This window comes from Pleurodeles waltl, chromosome 7, assembly GCF_031143425.1.
Source record: "Pleurodeles waltl isolate 20211129_DDA chromosome 7, aPleWal1.hap1.20221129, whole genome shotgun sequence".
Taxonomy (NCBI): domain Eukaryota; kingdom Metazoa; phylum Chordata; class Amphibia; order Caudata; family Salamandridae; genus Pleurodeles; species Pleurodeles waltl.
Window position 1 is genome coordinate 1,448,866,243 of NC_090446.1, and position 19,450 is coordinate 1,448,885,692.

Below are 19,450 nucleotides of genomic sequence, written 5' to 3' on the forward strand. Positions count from 1 at the left end.
GCTCCTAATTGACTGGGTGAGGAGCAGTTACTGGCCTGGATTGACCATCAAAATGTGCTCATGTTGCCCCACTAGAGATGAACACATTTTTATCAAAGCCGCTTAGCGTGTAGAACTGCGACCTGTGATTGCCCTGACTAGGCAGGGTTCACAATCTCTGCCCACTGGACAACGTCTAGTATGCTCCCTCAACAGTAAGCCATGTTTTGTATAACAACTCTCCATTGGTGGTAAAATAAACTTGACACTGAGGTCAAAGGGAACTAGACTTTCATTACATACTCTATGCAGTTCAGCTGCGGCCCATGCCTTCCTGCCACAAAATCCAGCCATGGCTTAGTACTAGCTGCAAAAAGCAGGCAAGAGGTTGGGAAGAGTCCTTGGGACTTACCTCTCTTGTACACCATTTTCATCTAGAGTCCTACTGTTGTCTGCCTAACGGTCTTCTTGATAAACAGCGTCATCATGGACAAAACAGATGGTAGGCAAATGAAACTATAGTTTGAGGTTCAGAAAGCCACTTGTGTACCAATGGAGTGTGCTGACCAACCAAGTGAAGGAGACCTAACTGCAGATAGCCCTATTGATATGGTGGACATGAAGACGTTCCTCATTGCTATACAGCTAAGCCTCATATCAATAGAAACTAAGATGGACTCTAAGTGCACCAGATTTGACTCCATCACTCATAAATTGGAGAAACAAGATAACCGACTCACAAAGGTGGAACAACTGCTCTCCACAATGAAAGACACAGTATCAAATTGTAGAGAACAACTACTAAACATGTAAAAAATACTAAAGCTAATCTCTGCAAAAAATAAAGACTTAGAAGCCAGATCCCACCAGAACAATTTATGGATATTGGGAATCCCAGAGTCCACCAACACTGGCAAAATGGAGGACTTCATTGAATGACTTCTTGTCACCCAATTTGGTACAGAACCTTTCTCTAAAATGCTCATTGTAGAATGAGCCCACTGTGCACTCCAGGCCCGCCTTCCACTCTACGCACCTGCAAGACCAATATTTGCTCATCTATTCAATTAGGAGGACCGAGGCGTTGCCCTACACCTCGCAAGAGAAAAGTGGTCTCTACAATTTGAAGGGTGTGAAGTGTCTTGGTTTAGGAAGCCTGGAAGAAATTCACAGCTATTAAACAGAAGTTGAAATCTGCAGCTATTGCTTATGCAATGCTATATCCAGACAGTCTATGCATTTCTTTCCAAGGAAAGGACCACTTCTTTGCAACCCCACAGCATGGTGCGGATGTCTTGCAACAACATCTCGTATGAGGCTCCTTGAGGAAACCCCCCTGGTCTCCTCCAGTTCCCCCTCACCGATGTCTGAGCAGGGCTGAACCAAGTAGATGGTTCAGATTACTGCTTCGTGGTTGAGTTCCCAGGTTGGAACTTGCTGAGATAATGGATAGTCCCATTGTCATTGCCACTGTTTAATGTTCCTCTTGTTAGCATTTGCCACGGATGGTGCTGCATCCACACATGCAATGCTGTCCTCCCAACCTGGTTCCTTATCTACAACTTTCCTGTTTGATTGTGATGAGCTACCGGAGTCAGCCCAGCCCCCCTCCTCCTCGGATGCCCCCATATCTGCAAGGAAGAACTCCTCTTGGCTCACTGGAGATCCCCCACAGGATACCCCTTTTGCCTTCAGTAGACATGAACCATATCTGTCACACTCTGTTCATCTCTTTAACATCCTCAAGCACTACTCTTTTTTCTCTACCTCACACTCTATACCTCCCTCCTGTCGTCTTACCTCTCCTAGCTTTTCTCTACAAATTCCCAAATATGTTTAAATCTAAGTTTCTAAATCTTGCTGTGTTTGTTTGAGCAGGTTATGTATCCCTGAAGGGATTGGGCCGTAAATGTAGGATGAGGGGGTAAAGGGAACTTTTATTACGTTGTTTTGCACCCATCATATCACGACATTCAGTGCCACACTGCTTCCCATTTACACTATCCTTCCATATCTGATGCAGCAGCAAATCCAAGCTCAACTACCCAACCAATGATGTCTGCTGGTCCCACTGCACAAACTGATTCCATTCAGATAACCTACAACTGCCTAACATGGAATATTTAAGGATTGGGCACTCGCATAATCGCAGGCATATACTGGCATACTTAGACAGGCACAATATATGTATCGCCCTACTCCAAGAGACACACTTTATATACTCCATCAACTCTACTTTCGCTGCTTGATGGGCTTCCCAGAGACAATTCTCAACGTACTCTTCCAATGCCGGGGCACTGCGATCCTCATACGCAAAGGGGCACCTTACGTCCCACAGGGATCATCGAATGACACACAGGGCTGATATTCCCTGATGTGGGGCAGACTGGCCTCCACCGCTGTTACCTTAGTAAACTTCTATGGCCTGAATACAGATGGCCCCACTTTCTTTGATCTGCAATGGGGACAAAGCACAGACTTAGGTCCCTTCCTCATTGTTTGGGGTGAGGACTTTAATCGCACTCCCCTGCCTCCAGTCACAGCACTGCTGAAAGCCATATATGGGACATTATGGAAGAACATGAGCTGCTAGAGGCATTCTATTCAGGTGTACACAATAGCTGGTCATGATTTGACTACTGGCTCATTTCTAGGGGGCTGGGTGCCTGAAAACACTCATCTGCCACGCACTTACTCAGATCATTCACCCGTCTTGATAGTGTTGCGCCCTCCGGCGCCTGCATACGTGGTGTGGAGACTTTCTCCCACCCTCCTCTAGGGTACCCTATTTCGAGAAGAGCTGAGGCAAGAAATTGCTGACTTTTTCACTAGAACCAGTCACTGCACGGTACGGGTGGCTTTTAAAGTCACGATTTGGTATGTGTGCCTGGAACTGTAGACGTGTCGAGCAATTCCATAATCCCTCCCTATCCCAGCAGATTAGAGACACCCTGACTGAATTCCAAGAGATGACGGAAAGGGAAATTTGTGGCAAATATGCTAGGGCCATAGTGTATGGTGAGGGCGAGAGCCCTGGACATACACTTGCCACTATGACCAAGAAATCCCACTCCGTTCACAACATCCTCGAGGCAAAAGACGTGACTGGAACACTAGGCAGAGACAATCTGGATGACTTGCAAGCTTTCTCTATGTTCTATAGGTCCCTCTACTCGACCCACAGGTTGCAGCACTCCAATATACATGAGTACCAAAATGGCGTTGCACTAGGCTGGCTGAGTGACTTGCACAGACACTTAGGGGCATATTTATACTCAATTCGTGCAGAATCTGCGTCATTTTTTTGATGCAAATGCGGCGCAAAACTAACTCCATAGTTATATTTTGACGTTAGACATGTCTAACATCAAAATATTGGAGTCTGGCCCTTTTTTTAAATGCGTAAAACTACCTTGTCTCAATGAGATGCAAGGTAGGTGTTCCTATCTATAAAAATGGTGCTAACCCCATAGCCCCATATTTATCCCCTGTGCTAAAATAACGCACGAGTAGGAGGAGGCGCGAAATAATGGTGCAAAGCTTGCTTTGCACCATTATTTAATGCCTGGGACAGAACAGGCGTTAGGGAACCTGTGGACCCATTCCATGGTTAAACACCCTCCTCAAGCCCCATGAACACCCCCACCCACACCAGAGGGGCACCGGAGGATGGGGGACCCCATCCCAGGTAAGTAGGGTAAGTATAGGTAAGTATTTTTCTTTTTTAATTAAAGTGCCATTGGGGGCCCAACTTGGGGCCCTCTGCGTGGCACAGAGTGCAATGGCCATGCCCAGGGGACACTGGTCCCCTGTGCTAGCCATTGGGGTGGTTGGCGTGACTCCTGTCTTACCTGATACAGAAGTCATGTGGTATGGATGGTTTTGCATCAAGAAATGACGCTAGGTTGTTAGAGGCATTTTTTTGCCTCTAACCAGCCTAATGTCATTTTTGGGTGCAAAACCCTCTTCTCCCATACCGCCACCCCCAACCGGCTAATGTCTTTTTTTTTACGCTAGCCCACCCTTTGTACCGGCTTGCACCGTTCCATAAATATGGCACCCAACTAGCCGGTGCTAAACACTTTGATGCAAAACTGCGTTAGTGCAGTTTTGCATAAAAAAGTATAAATTTGCCCCTCAGTTGCAGCTGAGCAGGGGAAGTCCCCTGACACCTGTGAATCCCATGAGCCACTCTCAATCATTAACTGTGATGCCAAATACTGGCAAAAGTACTGGACAACTGTCCTAATGACATTCCTAGTTCTGCCAGACCAATCAGGCTTTATATCGGGAGGATCCACATCATATAACTTACACACTGTGTTTGCCCTTTTACAAGCTGTTGAGCCTTTAGCCATGAAACTCTGACAGTGCCACCATGAGTATAGTATCAGATACGCCTGTAGGCAGATACTTATCTCTTTATAGGCAGACAACATTATTCTATATTTGAGGTAACCTCAAGTTAGTCTTAACTCTCAGGTATCCAAATCAATTGGGAGAAATCCAGCTTGTTCCCTCTTACCACAGCCATGTTACAATTTCTTCTGGACCCCATCTAGTGCTTTCTTTTGCCCCCTTGGTTATCACAAGGGCTACTTAGTGAGCCTAGGTGTGCATCCGCACAGTGGGTGTGCCGCTGGAATACTGAAGGCGTGCTAAAGGCAAGCCCATCTGCCCCTGTCCGCGCCTGGAATGTGCCATGCCCTTGGGCCCGTGGCCAATCAGTTAGACTGTCTTTTTCCAGAAACATGCTTCTGGACCTAGGAAAACCCTGTAAGCCTACTAGATGTCTTACTTTCAATTGTGACGCCCATCTCAGTCAGTTTAATTGCCCTGGATGTAGTTTTACCATTGACTCCAAGTTAAATTTTGACCCCCAGTATAATTGGAGGCCCAAGGGACCTCATTCTGCCCCATTAAAAAAGCACAGTGATGGATCTGTATCCTGCCTGTTATTGAATACTAGGTCCCTAGGTAAACATTGCTACGAGTTTGCTCAACTCACGGACAACCATGCTCCAGAAGTAGCTTTTCTTACGGAAACATGGCTGAAGAAAGCATCGGAGCCGGATCTAAACATAGCTATACCGGACGGCTATGATCTCCACAGATCAGATAGAACAGGCAAACAGGGTGCGGGGGTCGAAATGTATCAGAGCAATTTGAAAGCTAGTTTTACTCTGATTACAGATATGATGGTGAAGCCCTGATGTTTACATTTAAGCTTAACAATAAAGTGTCTGTTAATGGTGTATTGATATATCACCCACTAGGTCCCAGAATGAACTTTATCAATGTGCTGCATCACTTGGTGGATTCATGTATGAAACATCCTAATTGTACTGTGCTGGGTGACTTTAATTTTGAATTAGATTTAGTAGATAATAGGGAACCCTCCATTTGACTGTTGCATCAGTTTTGGTTTAACAAAAGTTGTTAAGGAGTCCACTCATAAGGCCAATCATGTTCTAGATGGTATTTTTACCAATGAGCCCGATCTTACATTATTTTAAAAGGTACTTCCTTTGGTATGGGCGGATCACAAGGCAGTATTTTTTTAAAATAAGAGTTGCACCCCTAGCTCAAGTCCCATATAGTTGGGCATGTCACTGAAAACAAGACCCTGGCGCAAGATAGATAAATTTAAGCTAGAAGGCGCCTTATTGATGGATACTCCTCTAATAGTGAGGGAGAAAGTGCTGCGGAGAATTATTATAGCTGGATTGACCCAGCAGTCACCCCGTTTGCCCTGGAAAAAAAGGTAAAAAGCTATAGGGAATGCCCCACCACTCCTTAGTATTCCATGGAGCTTATGAAACTGAAAACAAATGTTGTACTTTGGAGCGTAAATGGAGGAAAGAGAATGAAAGTGAAGCTAGACTGTCTTACAAAGCGGCCTGCAATGAGTATAAAGCTGCAATCATAAGGGAGAAGACACAATACTATGCTGAGAAGATAAATCCTGCAAAAAATTCCACTGTGGAGTTATTTAAAACTATTAATCTTTCTAGTGCTGACCAAAACAAAGTTTTTACTTCAGATAAATTTTTTGTGATAAAATAGCTGAGTTTTTTCAGGGAAAATGTCAACAGTGTTTTTGAGTCATTTTCTGCTGGATTACTCATATCTAGTCCCAGTGTCCCTACCTGTCCAATATCTTATGAGTCTCATATTAACAATTACAAGACCACGGATATAGAGGGTCTGTATAATTTTCCCATCTTAATGGAGGAAAAAATTATCAAATTATTGGAAACAACTAAATCCGGTTCCCCTGCTGACCCTTGCCTGACATATGTGGTACATACTGTTTCTAACATCATCGCAGTACAACTAACAAAACTTCCAAACAATCTATTGATTGATGGTTATTTCCCTTCAGCCTAGAAAAAAGCATTGATTCTTCCCATATTAAAAAAATCCTTATTAAACCCTATGACTGTGGAAAATGATCTGCCTATTTCTAGGTTACCCCTCCTGACTAAAATACTGGAAAAATCCCTAAATGAGATCCTTATGACATAACTGGATTTGCATGATGTCCTTGACCCAGCCCAGCATGGTTTTTGACCTAAACACTGTACTGAGTCAGCACCACTTTGTGCTACTGAGGAAATCCACTGTTGCGTAGGCTCTCATTATTTTAATGAGACTACTGGATTTTGAGCAGCAAGATTGTCCACAGTGTGGGGGACTGAGTCTGACCCATGGTGGATCCGGGTTTTGCTCCGGCTAACTATCAGTGCCTCATCTCCCCCAACTGGCAGAGACAATTGGGCAGCCGAGCGCATGACATATCAATACTTCTCAGGGAAGTCGTGGTCACTCAGGTCACAACCTGTTCTCTCATTCACAGTACAGTCTCATATATAAATGACGCTAAAGGCAGTGTAAGTTTTAAAGATTGGTTTAATGAAACAACTGCATTTTGGATAGCAACGTATGAGCTGCAAAAACCAGAACTACACAACACAATAATATTAAAATAGTAACGATGAGAGTGAAGCACAAGAATAAGGCTATCATAATGCCGCTAGATTATTCTCTCTATAAGTTATATTTTGAGCACAGCATGTTAAGCTCTAAGCCTGCCTTTCAGGTTTCCCCGGGAGGACATCAACCCTCATACCTGAGCAAAGGCCTGTAATCTGCATCAGCATCTGCAACGGGGCATTCAGTATACAGTTGTGGTTCCCTGGCTGGAATCTCCCTCTTGACGTGTACTAGGACTAGAGAGTGTTTTTATAACTTAACACGCAGATGTTCTAAGAAAATGTCCCTACGTAAGGATGTGTATTTTCTATGAATGCTGGAGACTAAACTTCTACCACGTTTACCGGCAATGTACCAGACTGTAGCCTTGTCTGAAGCACAGGGTGATCAAGAATGCATTATTTGAGAACACAGTGCTGAACTAAGCTGAACAGTGTGATAGAAGAAATTAAAACAAGACCGTAAAAACTGGTTATTGTAAAATAACAGTGCGAAGCTGAATAAAATATATCTAGGGCAAATTGCACAGCGGCCTAGTATGTTAAACTAACGTGCATTGAGCTATACTTAAAATGGCTACACAACATCACCAGGTGTAGATAAGGGGGGACAATGTGGCGCAGCTCCTTTTAGATCTCTCAGCCGTGTTTGGCACAGTAAATCACTCCATTTCGATCAAGCAGCTGATGACTATCGGGATTTGTGGCGCAGCGCTTCCAATCCTTAGCTCCTTCTTATCCAATCGGGAACAAAGACTAGAGATAGGAGGCTTTAAGTCTAAGCCCTTTACCCTCCCATGTGAGGTCCCTCAGGGATCTACCTTGTCGCCTACACTTTTCAACATCTATGTCACCCCACTTATGAAGCTAATTCAATCTTATGGCTTCTCTGTCATTTCTTACACAGATGATACTCAGATAGTTGTGTCCTCATCCACTGAGGTTGGCTTGGAGGCTAATAACTTCTATAGCTGCCTAAGGCGTCCCAATCCGGATGAGGAATAACTGTCTGAAGTTGATTTCTGATAAAACGGTGGTATGACTCTTTCGAAACAACACAGAGTTTTGGAGTATTTCTTGGTGGCTGGAAAATCTTGGTCCTGCTACTTCACCTGTGAGCAAAGCTAGATATTAGGGGATGTTTTCTGATGATCAGATGGGCTCTTCCGATCAGGTCAATTCCATCACTTCATCTTGTTTTTAACTCTTTAGAGCGTTGAAAAATAATTTTCTATTCATCCTTTATGAGAAGGAAGAAACCGTGGTGGTTGCCCTCATATTATCAAGGATTGATTATTGTAATTCTTTGTACTTGGGAATGAACAAGTGTCAGAAGCCAAGCTGCAATCCCTAAAAATTGCTGCCGCCCTTCTGTTCCTTAAAGTTCCCAAGTTTAACCCCATAACTAACAAATTCCAGGATTTACATTGGCTTCCCATCTCTGACAGAGTAAAGTTTAAGGCTCTGTGCGTTACGTATTAAGCTCTTCATGGTACAGGACATCGGTACTCACAGAATATTTTTAAATGGTACAAACTACAGTGTGATTTAAGATCTTCGTACAACACACTGGTAGTCATACTCAAGATCAATAAAACAAGATGGGGAGGCAAAAGGTTTTCATTCCTTGCCTATAAACTCTTTGCCAGTGTCTATCAGATCTCAAGCTAACCTCACCGTTTTCAGAAAAGGGTTGAAAACATAGCTCTTCAGCTCCTCTCTTAAATAGGCTGTTCTTCCGCTGTGGTCTAATTGTTGCTAGCACCAAGACACCTCAGTATTTGTGCACTTTATAAGACTATTAATTACCTACTTACTTACTTCCATACTATCCACTACCGTGGTGCAGCTCTGAATTACATTATTTTTGGCTGATAGTTTCTAGAGATAGAGAAGTAATCATTAGGGCAAATTATGGCACAGCCCTATCCTCCATAACTGACAGTATCACATGCTGGATGTCACTTCCTTTATCCTTACAAGCTGTATTGTGCTCATGAAAAGGATCATTTTACCCAAAATTTCACACCTGTTCCAAATTATCCCACTGTCACCAGTGCAGCACTTCTTCAAAGTGCTTAAGAGACAACAGATCCATCTAGCGTGGGCTGGGAAACAACTCCGGATCCAATGGGATTTATTCACCTTACCATTCTCTAAAGGAGGATTTCAGGCACCCGATATGTAACTGTATTATCTGGGTGCCCAAGCACACTATGCCATTCACTGGTACAAACCTTCCCCTTTTCTGCTACACCTAGGGATAGAAAAAAATAACATGGACCCCATCTCCCTAGCATACTACCTGGGTTCACTAACTACCTCTGCAGGGCTAGCGGATTCCACCATGGCATGCACATCGATGGCATGGAGCAAGTTAGCCCATAGATTTGGTAAACCATTATTGTACTCCCCTCTTTCTCCATTGCCCTATCATTCTATTCTGCCTGTTGAGCATGAGTCAGCATGTGGACAGCTATTTCGTAAGCAGAGAGTCGCCACTTGGGGCGACCTATACCACAAAGGTTCCTTCTTTGCAGGTGACTCGACAACTCTACTTGATGTTTTTTTGTACATCCACCTACGACACAACATCAAAGCATTCACCCACGATTTTCCCCAAGACCCCCGACACTGTACACAGTCTGCACACTCTGCTTGAGTCCGAATCGCTAAGACACCTTGTTTCTATCTTATATCGAACCGCCGAACTGGAGATGCCAGTTGACAGCGGGACACGCTCAGGCAAGATGGGAAGTAGATATGGGGTCCTCTCTCATGGATGAACAGTGGCACTACTGCTGGAACCAAACATGGCATTTGCACATTATGCATTATAAATTCCTCCATAGAACATATTGCTTTCCTGTTAGGCTGCATTGTTATAAGTTTCGTCCTGACGATAACTGTGGCATGTGTGGCCAAGCTGGAGCTGATTTTCTTCACCTAGCCTGGTCCTGTGGTCCAATACATGCATACTGGGGAGGAAATTTGACTGCACCTACGGAAATGGTAGGCCAACACTTGACGCTCACCCTCTCTCATGATCCTTTTAGGATACACCTTGGAGGTTGAAGTGATTTATAGAAAGTTCGTGGCACTAGGCCATCTCCTAGAAAAATTCAGAATATCCTTTTAGGAAGGTACCCTCTTCGTGGCATGGTTACCCCCATTTTTTGCTTGCTGTCAGTGTGCTTTGACTGTTTTCACTGGGATCCTTCTAACCAGGACCCCAGTGATTGCACTCTCTCCCTCTAAATTTAGGTGCTTCGGACTTTGCACACCCCACAATTGGCATACTGGTGCCCCCATATACTGTAAGTCGCTAGTATATGGTACAGAGGTACACAAGGCTTTGGGGCACCACGAGTTGCCCATGGGCTACAGCTTGTATTGTGCCACCCATGGGAGACCATGCAAAATGTGTCTGCAGGCCTGCCACTGCAGCCTGCGTGAAAAGGTGCATGCACCCTTTCACTACAGTTCACTGCACCAGGTCCCTGTAAGTCACCCCTATGGTAGGCCCTACAAGCCCAGAGGGCAAGGTACAGGTACCTGTGTGTGAGGGAACCCCTGCATGAGCAGAGGTGCCCCTATGAACTCCAGCTCCATTACACTGGACTTCGTAAGTGCAGTGAAACCATTTTACCCATGTACTGGATCCACGTCACTACCTGTGTCCAGCCACATAGTGGTAACTCTGAACCTGGGCATGTTTGTTATCAAACATGTCAGAATCATACCCCAATACTGTTGCCAGTATTGGTTGTATGATTCAATGCACTCTAGGGGGGTCCTTAGAGGACCCCTCAGCATTGCTTCTACCAGTCTTCTGGGGTTTCCAGGCAGCCCATGCTGTTGCCACCCCTCAGACAGGTTTCTGCCCTCCTGCTGCTTGACCAAGCTCAGGTACAGGAAAACAGACCAAAGGATTTCCTGTGGGAGAGGGAGGTAACACCCTCTCCTTTGGAAATGGGTGTTACATGTCTGGGGAGGGGTAGCATACGCAAGCAATCAGTATGCTTTGAAGGGCATATTTAGTGCCCTCCTTGCATAAACTGGTGTGCACCAGTCCAGGGACCTGCGGGCCCTGCTCTGGTGTGAAACTGGACAAAGGAAAGGGGAGTGACCACTCCCCTGTTCATCACCACCCTGGGAGTGGTGCCCAGAGCTCCTCCAGGTGGCCACTTGATTCTCCCATCTTGAATTCAAGGTGGACAGAGGCACCTGGGAGCATCTGAGTGTCCATGTCAGGTAGGTGACGTCTCAGCCCACCCCTGATAGGTGGTCACCCTGCTAAGTGACCAATTCCCCTTCCTGGGCTATTTTGGGACTCCCTCTTGGGTGGGTCCTCAGATTCGACATGCAAGATTCCAGCAGGACTGAATTGTTTACTTCATCTTCAGGCCACTGGGACTGCAACTGGGCCCTATAGGAACCAACAATTTGCAACTCCAGTGACGAATCCCCTCTGCAACATTGTTTTTCTGGCTCCTTCCAGCACTTGCAACATTTCCCCAGCAGTGCATTCTCTAAGGGTGAAGAGTATAGAGCCTTCACAAGAAGGAAGAAGGAATCTCCCTTGGAGTGAATGAGTCGCTCCCCTGCATACTAAGACACAAACTGTAACTATAACTGGCTGTGTGGATCTTCTCTCCTCTGGAGCTGCATGGATCCTGCATCACAGGTGGTGGTCTGGAATGGGCCTCTCTACCAGCTATTCAGAGACGGTAAGCCCTTGCATCTCCTTGCCAGACACTACCCCTGTGCATCTTGACTCTGGCAGCTACCAAGGCTTGTTTGCTCTTCCTCCAGGGGAACTTCAGGCTTCATATAGCCCTGGCCTCCAGCACTGCTTCCTTCAAAGCACAGTCTCTTGCCTGCTGCTCAGGCGACATAGAACTCCTCTTCAGGTGTGCTGAAGACAGACAAACACCAAGAAACCTCTCTGGTTCACAGACACCCTCAAGGAATCTAAAAAAACCTGCTGCACCCTCGAGAAAGCCTGGCGCAAGGACCACACCACAGATAACATGTCTGCCCTCAAGAACGCCACCCGCGAACACCACCAACTGATCCGTGCCACCAAAAGAAACTCCTTCACAGACAGACTGGACAAGAACACTCACAACAGCAAAGAACTCTTCAACATTGTCAAAGAGCTCTCCAACCCTAACACCAACGCCATCACGCCCTCACAAGACCTCTGCAACTCCCTCGCCACCTTCTTCCATCGTAAGATCACCGACCTACACGACAGCTTCGGACACCAGACCCAGCCAACCACCACAGAACCTACAACCCCAGCCACCACCCTCAACGCCTGGACTCACATCAACACGGAAGAGACCAAAGCCACCATGAACTCCATCCAATCCGGTGCCCCCTCGGACCCCTGCCCACTCTTCATCTTCAACAATGCCGACGACATCATCGCCCCGCATCTCCAGACCGTCATCAACAGCTCGTTTGCTTCTGCCACCTTCCCAGAGAGCTGGAAACACGCAGAAGTCAACGCCCTACAGAAGAAACCTACGGCGGACCCCAGCGACCTGAAGAACTTCCGCCCCATCTCGCTCCTCCCCTTCCCCGCCAAAGTAATAGAGAAGACCGTCAACAAGCAACTTACCAACTTCCTGAAAGACAACAACGTACTCGACCCCTCTCAGTCCGGATTCCGAGCCAATCACAGCACAGAAACCGCCCTCATCTCAGACACAGACGACATCAGAACTCTGATGGACAACGGAGAAACAGTCGCCCTCATCCTCCTCGACCTCTCGGCTGCCTTCGACACCGTCTGCCACCGAACCCTAATATCCCGCCTCCGCTCCACCGGTATCCAAGGACAGGCCCTGTACTTGATCACCTCCTTCCTCTCCAACCGCTCCCAAAGAGTCTACCTCCCACCTTTCCGCTCAGACCCCACCGAGATCATCTGCGGCGTCCCACAAGGCTCCTCGCTCAGCCAGACTCTCTTCAATGTCTAGATGAGCCCCCTCGCTGACATTGTACGCAAACACAACATCAACATCACCTCCTACGCCGACGACACCCAGCTGATACTTTCCCTCACCAAGGACCCCACCAGCGCCAAGACCAACCTGCAAGATGGAATGAGAGACGTCGCAGAATGGATGAAACTCAGCCGTCTGAAACTGAACTCAGACAAAACGGAAGTCCTCATCCTCGGAAACACCCCGTCCGCCTGGGACGACTCCTGGTGCGAATTTAAAACGCCTCCGCCCGCCTCGTCCTCGACATACCCCGCAACAGCCACATCTCCGCCCACCTGAGACACCTGCACTGGCTTCCCGTCAACAAAAGGATCACCTTCCGGCTCCTCACCCACGCAAACAAAGCCCTCCACAACAAGGGGCCCGAATACCTCAACCGTCGCCTCAGTTTCTACATACCCACCCGTCAGCTTCGCTCCACCAACCTCGCACTCACTGCCATCCCTCGCATCCGCCGCACCACGGCAGGTGGGAAATCCTTCTCCTACCTGCCGGCCAAGACATGGAATTCCCTCCCCACCAACCTCAGGACCACACAGGACCACCTTGCATTCCGGAGGCAACTCATGACCTGGCTCTTCGAGCAGCAGTAACCCCTTCCCCCGGGTGAGTAGCATGCTTTATAAATGTTTTTGATTTGATTTGATTTGATTTGCTGAGTGTGCCTCACTGCGGCTCCTGTGCCCGCTGCCTGTGGGTTGCCTGTGGGCGATGCCTCCTCTTCTTGTGACTCTCCTAGCTGCTGAAGGTCACCCCAGACTCCCCTCCTTGGGTCAAGTCCCCTGGACCTTGCTGTCCTCTCCAGCTTTGGAAACCTTCTCCGTCTCTTGCATTTGCCAAGGTTTGTTGGTTGTTTTCTAGCACCACTGACAGACTGCATCTCAACTGGCAAGTGGGACATCACTTGAACCACTTCTGGGACTTCTATTCAGCTCCTGTGCTGCACTGCTGACCTTCTTTATCTATTGTTGACCTGGTCCTGCATCCACAGAAGGGTGGGTAGTGGCCCCTGCTGCCATCGGACACTCCAATGCAAATTGGACTTGGTCCCCTTCCTTTGCAGGTCCTCTTCTGTCAAGATCCACCTTTGGGTTCCTCCAGTCTTGGTTGGCTCTTGCATAATCTTTTCCCAAAATCCTCCTGTTGGTTTTGTGGAAAACCAGGTACTTACCTCTTTTCTCCTAGTCGGGGGAGGGGCCCTCCAGTACTCACCTCTTGGGGTTCCTAGTTCTTCCAGCTCCCTTCCACTGTGTCCACTTCCTTGGGTGGGGGACTGCCTTTTACATTCCACTATTTTATTATATGGTTTGGCCTTTCCCTAGGGACCTCACTATTTGCTATTGCTTTTACCAATGCTTATTGCTTTCTATGCTATTCACTCACTGCTAATGTGTATATAATAGTGTGTTTACTTACCTCCAGTTGGGGGATTGTCTATTCAGAATTCTAGTATTTGGGTTACTATAATAAAGTACCTTTATTTTCGTAACACTGTGTGGTCCTTTCATGTGTGTTAAGTGCTGTGTGACTAGTGGTATTGCATAAGCTTTGCATGTCTCCTAGATAAGTCTTGGCTTCCTAGACACTGCCTACACCTCGCTAATAGGGGATACCTGGACCTGGTATAAGGTGATAACACCATAGTTGCTCACCACACACCAGGCCAGCTACCTACAAGCATGCAGATGGCGGACAGGGCAGAGCACCCATATTCAAAGAATGGATGTCAGGCTTCATTTATTGCAAAGACCTTCTGACCACATATGCCAAACTTCTACCTCCAAGTTCTCAACCCAGACTTATATGGGATCCCCTACATATCTACCTGCTACACAGGAAACAAGACACTGATGACGCACAGACACAATTATTTGAGAATGCACATCTCTTTACAGACCTTTAACACTTCTCTACTCACATTTACGATGTTGAAATCAGTCACACCAAACACTCTTGACAAAACCTATGTTGCAAGCATCCCCTACATTATTCATATGGTCTGATACCGCTCCACTGTCATGTCTACACTCTCAGTGATGATATCCCTATCCTAGTAGACTGTTTTTCTGCTGTCCAACCTTGATTTCCGCTAATACCTGCAATTGAACTAGAACTAATGCTGCAAACCACTGAATACAGTATGCACGTTATGTGTAAGATGTAATTTTATCTATGATGTGGCACCGTGTTTTCTTTTTATTTGTTGTATTGACTTTTCTTTTTTATCACATACTTGATATTATCTATTACCAAAGGGTAAATATCAATTAAGAAATTAAAAAAAATAATAAAGAGTTACACAAATGACAGATGTTACAGGACAGGTAAGGAATTGAGTCAGTTGTAAAAGTCACAGTAAGGCCATGGGGCAGCATAAGTGAAGTGTTTATGTTAAAATGAAAAGGCACGTGGGGCCCATGCTCTCTGTGCCAGTGGAACCAAACTGCACCCAACTGTAGAAGCCCAATTAGGCAAAACTGATCTTAGGATGCTTGTGTTTCAGTTTGACTGGACTGTTCCTATTGAAGCAGGATCTACTCTGATTTGCCTGGGTCTAATCTGAGATGGCATGGTCAGCAAAAGAACAATGGCTTGGGATGCATCTTGAGTATCAGCAGCTGAGATTAATTCAAGCATTCCCTCCATAACGTTTCATATTCTGCTTGGTGACACCCTCAGTGTGATGGGTATGCCCAGGCTTGGCTCCCATAGTCACTGTAACCCTTTGGAACTAAACTGCACCTGATGGTAGAGGCCTAGTTCGGTGGAAAACAGTCTTGGCATGCTTGTGTTAGGGATCAGAGAGGACCTATTTTGATAGTTTGGGTTGCTCTGTTTGTGCTGGAGTAGAGTCAAGGGTGATTTGCATATGCCCTTCCTTATCATGTATCTTCATGGCCTCTTACAATCAAAGGTATTTGCTTTCACCAATTATATGACACAGAAGTGGTGCTCCCGCATTTCCCTGACACAGGACAATCTGAAGTTGAAGTATCTTATAGATACTATAAAAGGAGATGACTGATGTCCTTATGATTATCTTCATGGTCTCTTACAATCAAAAGTAGTTGCTTTCACCAATTATATGATACTTAAGTGGTACTCCTGCATTTCTCTGACACAGGACAACCTGAAGTTGAAGGATCTCATAGATACTATAAAAGTAGATGGCTGATAACTGAGATGATGCTGGTTGCATCTCAGTACATTGTCAGGAAGCTGGGTGCAGCCTATTACCACCTCCATATCGATGGCACTCTGATTTTTCTACTCCATTAAATAAAAAGTCCTAACCTTTGTTTCAAATATCAGTTTGTAATTTAAATTCAAGATAAGTAAAAGCATTTTATAAATAATTTCACAAAGCAGCATACATTTTACATGAGTATGAGAGGATTACAATAGCCAGGACAACAGCTGTGAGCTTGTCTGTCTAGGGCCCACAATGCAAGGGACATGTGGTTGAGCTGTAAGGAACTTATAAAGGTAATCAAGCTAATAAAATGCTACCATTTGAAGGAAATGTGCTGAGCAGGAAGTGCCAGCTTAGCTCATGTGCACTTGTAGATGGATGGAAATTGTGCATTCCCCCAATCTCTCTGTGTCCATATCTCTGAATTCCGTTGGTTGGCATGCCCCACTTCCACAATACCAGCCACAGGGCATACCAGCTGCGCTTTAGAAGGCTTTTGTCTTAGCTGAGAGGGATCTAGCTTTAAATTACTCAGCTCCATGTTCAAGAACCAAAACAGGAGGGTCTGTATCTTTGGAGAGCCACACCTTCCTAGAGGAGAGTGCAGTTTACATGTGCAGGCCTTTGCAGTTGTGCAGCAGCAGGGTGACCAGATGGCTCTATGCCACTGGAGCACCAGTTTTGCATTCATTGGCTTTCCTTTAACCAGCCATTACTTTCAATCATCTCCTATCCAGAGTGCACCAATTTGTCAAATTAAGTCCCAGGGAGTCATCCACTCACTGTAGGCAGCAGCCAGTTACCAATCAGTGCTAGTGCAACCTATTGCCCAGATTCACTAACTTCACTAAACATGCAGCGGAAGGCAACTTGCAAGACAAGTTGCTGACCTGTGTTGCGTGAACAGGAGGGAGCTGAACTGTGCTATATTTCCAGAGATATGTCGCTTTTCAGCTCTCTCCCTTTGCTGGGGCACTTGTGGCTCTATCTTTACCAAGGCAGGCACACTTGGTGCCACGGTACCTGCATTGTAGACAGGATAGTTATTGTGCAGGAAGACATATCCTTAGAGGTATTGCTCTTTGTAGGTGCACTGCAGAATGGTGCAAAGAGGAAGTAACAAAAAAATCAACATATTTCTCCTTGTTCTGCAAGTCTCGGGTAGGCACGCCATTTTTGCACAAACCCAGGTTTACAGACTTTAGTAAATCTGGGTTTGTGTCAAAATACATGAGTGGTTGCATGGGAATGCCCATGCTCTACTCATGTTACATCTCACCAATAGAGGGTAATGTAAAGCAGCACAATGCACTGCCTTGAGTTCCTTTTATTTATGTTTTAATAATTTTCTTGCAAAGTCACACAATTTGGGCTTTGCATAGCTTTGTAAATACCAAAATAGATTTTGTGTCAGGGCTGTGCCAAAACAATTATGCATCCCACACGCAAAGTCTTAGTAAATCTGGCCCTACATTCTCAAATTCCAACCACCCATTTTAGGGCAGATATTCCCTCCTCTCAGAGGATGCTAGGTTGAACAGACCGTTCCTTGCATCCACAGTGCATTGTGACACCAGGAAGGAAAGTTCACCAGATATTCCTGTCAAGATCCACTCACCTGGTTTTATCGGGATTTTTGCAGGAGTGACGTGAATTCCGCTATTCCCTGTAGAAGCTAAATACACCAATCCTTTTACTTAACCAATTGCTGCAAGCAACCCCACAGGGGACTGGAGCTGGAGGGGAGAGAAGAGACCTGAGAGACCATATTGTGCTTTGTCACATTCGTTTGACTGGCACTTCAGCTCTCTATGACAGCACGTGCTTCTTTACTCAGGATCATTCAATCAATCAATCAATCATTGGATTTATAAAACGTGCTACGTACCCGTGAGGGTTTCAAGGCGCTGGGGGGGGGGGGGGGGGGGAGAGCTGGTGTTACTGGTCGAAGAGCCAGGTCTTGAGGAGTCTTCTGAAGGTGAGTAGGTCTTGAGTCTGTCGCAGGTTGGTGGGGAGGGTGTTCCAGGTTTTGGCGGCGAGGTATGAGAAGGATCTGCCGCCGGAGGTCTTTCTTCAGATGCAGGGGACGACGGCGAGGGCGAGGTTAGTGGAGCGGAACTGACGGGTGGGGGTGTAGAAGCTGAGTCTGTTGTTTAGGTAGGCTGGTCCGGTGTCGTGGAGCGCTTTGTGAGCGTGGGTAAGAAGCTTGAAAGTGATCCTTTTGTTCACGGGGAGCCAGTGAAGGTTTCTCAGGTGGTGGGAGATGTGGCTGTGGCGGGGTACGTGGAGGATCAGCCGGGCGGAGGCGTTTTGGATACGTTGGAGGCGTAGTAGGTCTTTTGCTGGGATGCCTGAATATAGTGCGTTGCCGTAGTCCAGCCTGCTGCTGACGAGGGCCTGTGTCACTGTTCTTCTTGTTTCTGTCGGGATCCACTTGTAGATTCTGCGTAGCATGCGGAGTGTGTTGTAGCAGGAGGAGGAGACTGCGTTGACCTGTTTAGACAAGGTGAGGGAGGAGTCGAGGATGAAGCCCAGGTTGCGAGCGTGGTCGGACGGTGTCGGCAGGGTTCCTAGTGCGGTGGGCCACAAGGAGTTGTCCCAGGCGGAGGGGGTGGGTCCGAGGATTAGGACCTCAGTCTTGTCTGAGTTCAGTTTCAGACGGCTGTTTCTCATCCATTCGGCGATGGATTTAATTCCCTCGTGGAGGTTAGTTTTGGCGGTGTGGGGGTCTTTGGTGAGTGAGAGGATGAGCTGGGTGTCGTTGGCGTAGGTGAGAATGTTGAGGTTGTGTTGTCGGGCCACTTGAGCGAGGGGGGCCGTGTAGATGTTGAACAGCGTCGGGCTGAGGGATGAGCCTTGGGAGACGCCGCAGATGATGTCGGTGGCTTCGTAGTGGAAGGGGGGGAGGCGGACTCTCTGGGTTCTGCCGGAGAGGAATGAGGCAATCCAGTCGAGGGCTTTACCTTGAATTCCGGTTTTGTGGAGGCGTGATTTCAGGGTGCGGTGGCAGACTGTGTCGAAGGCGGCAGATAGGTCCAGGAGGATGAGGGCTGATGTTTTGCCGTTGTCCATTTGGCATCTGATGACGTCTGTGGCGGTGAGAAGGGCGGTTTCGGTGCTGTGGTTTCGTCTGAAGCCGGACTGGGAGGGGTCAAGGATGCCGTTGTCTTCGAGGTGGCTGGTTAGTTGTGTGTTGATGATTTTTCAATCACCTTTGCTGGGAAGGGGAGCAGGGAGATCGGTCGGAAGTTCTTGAGGTCATTGGG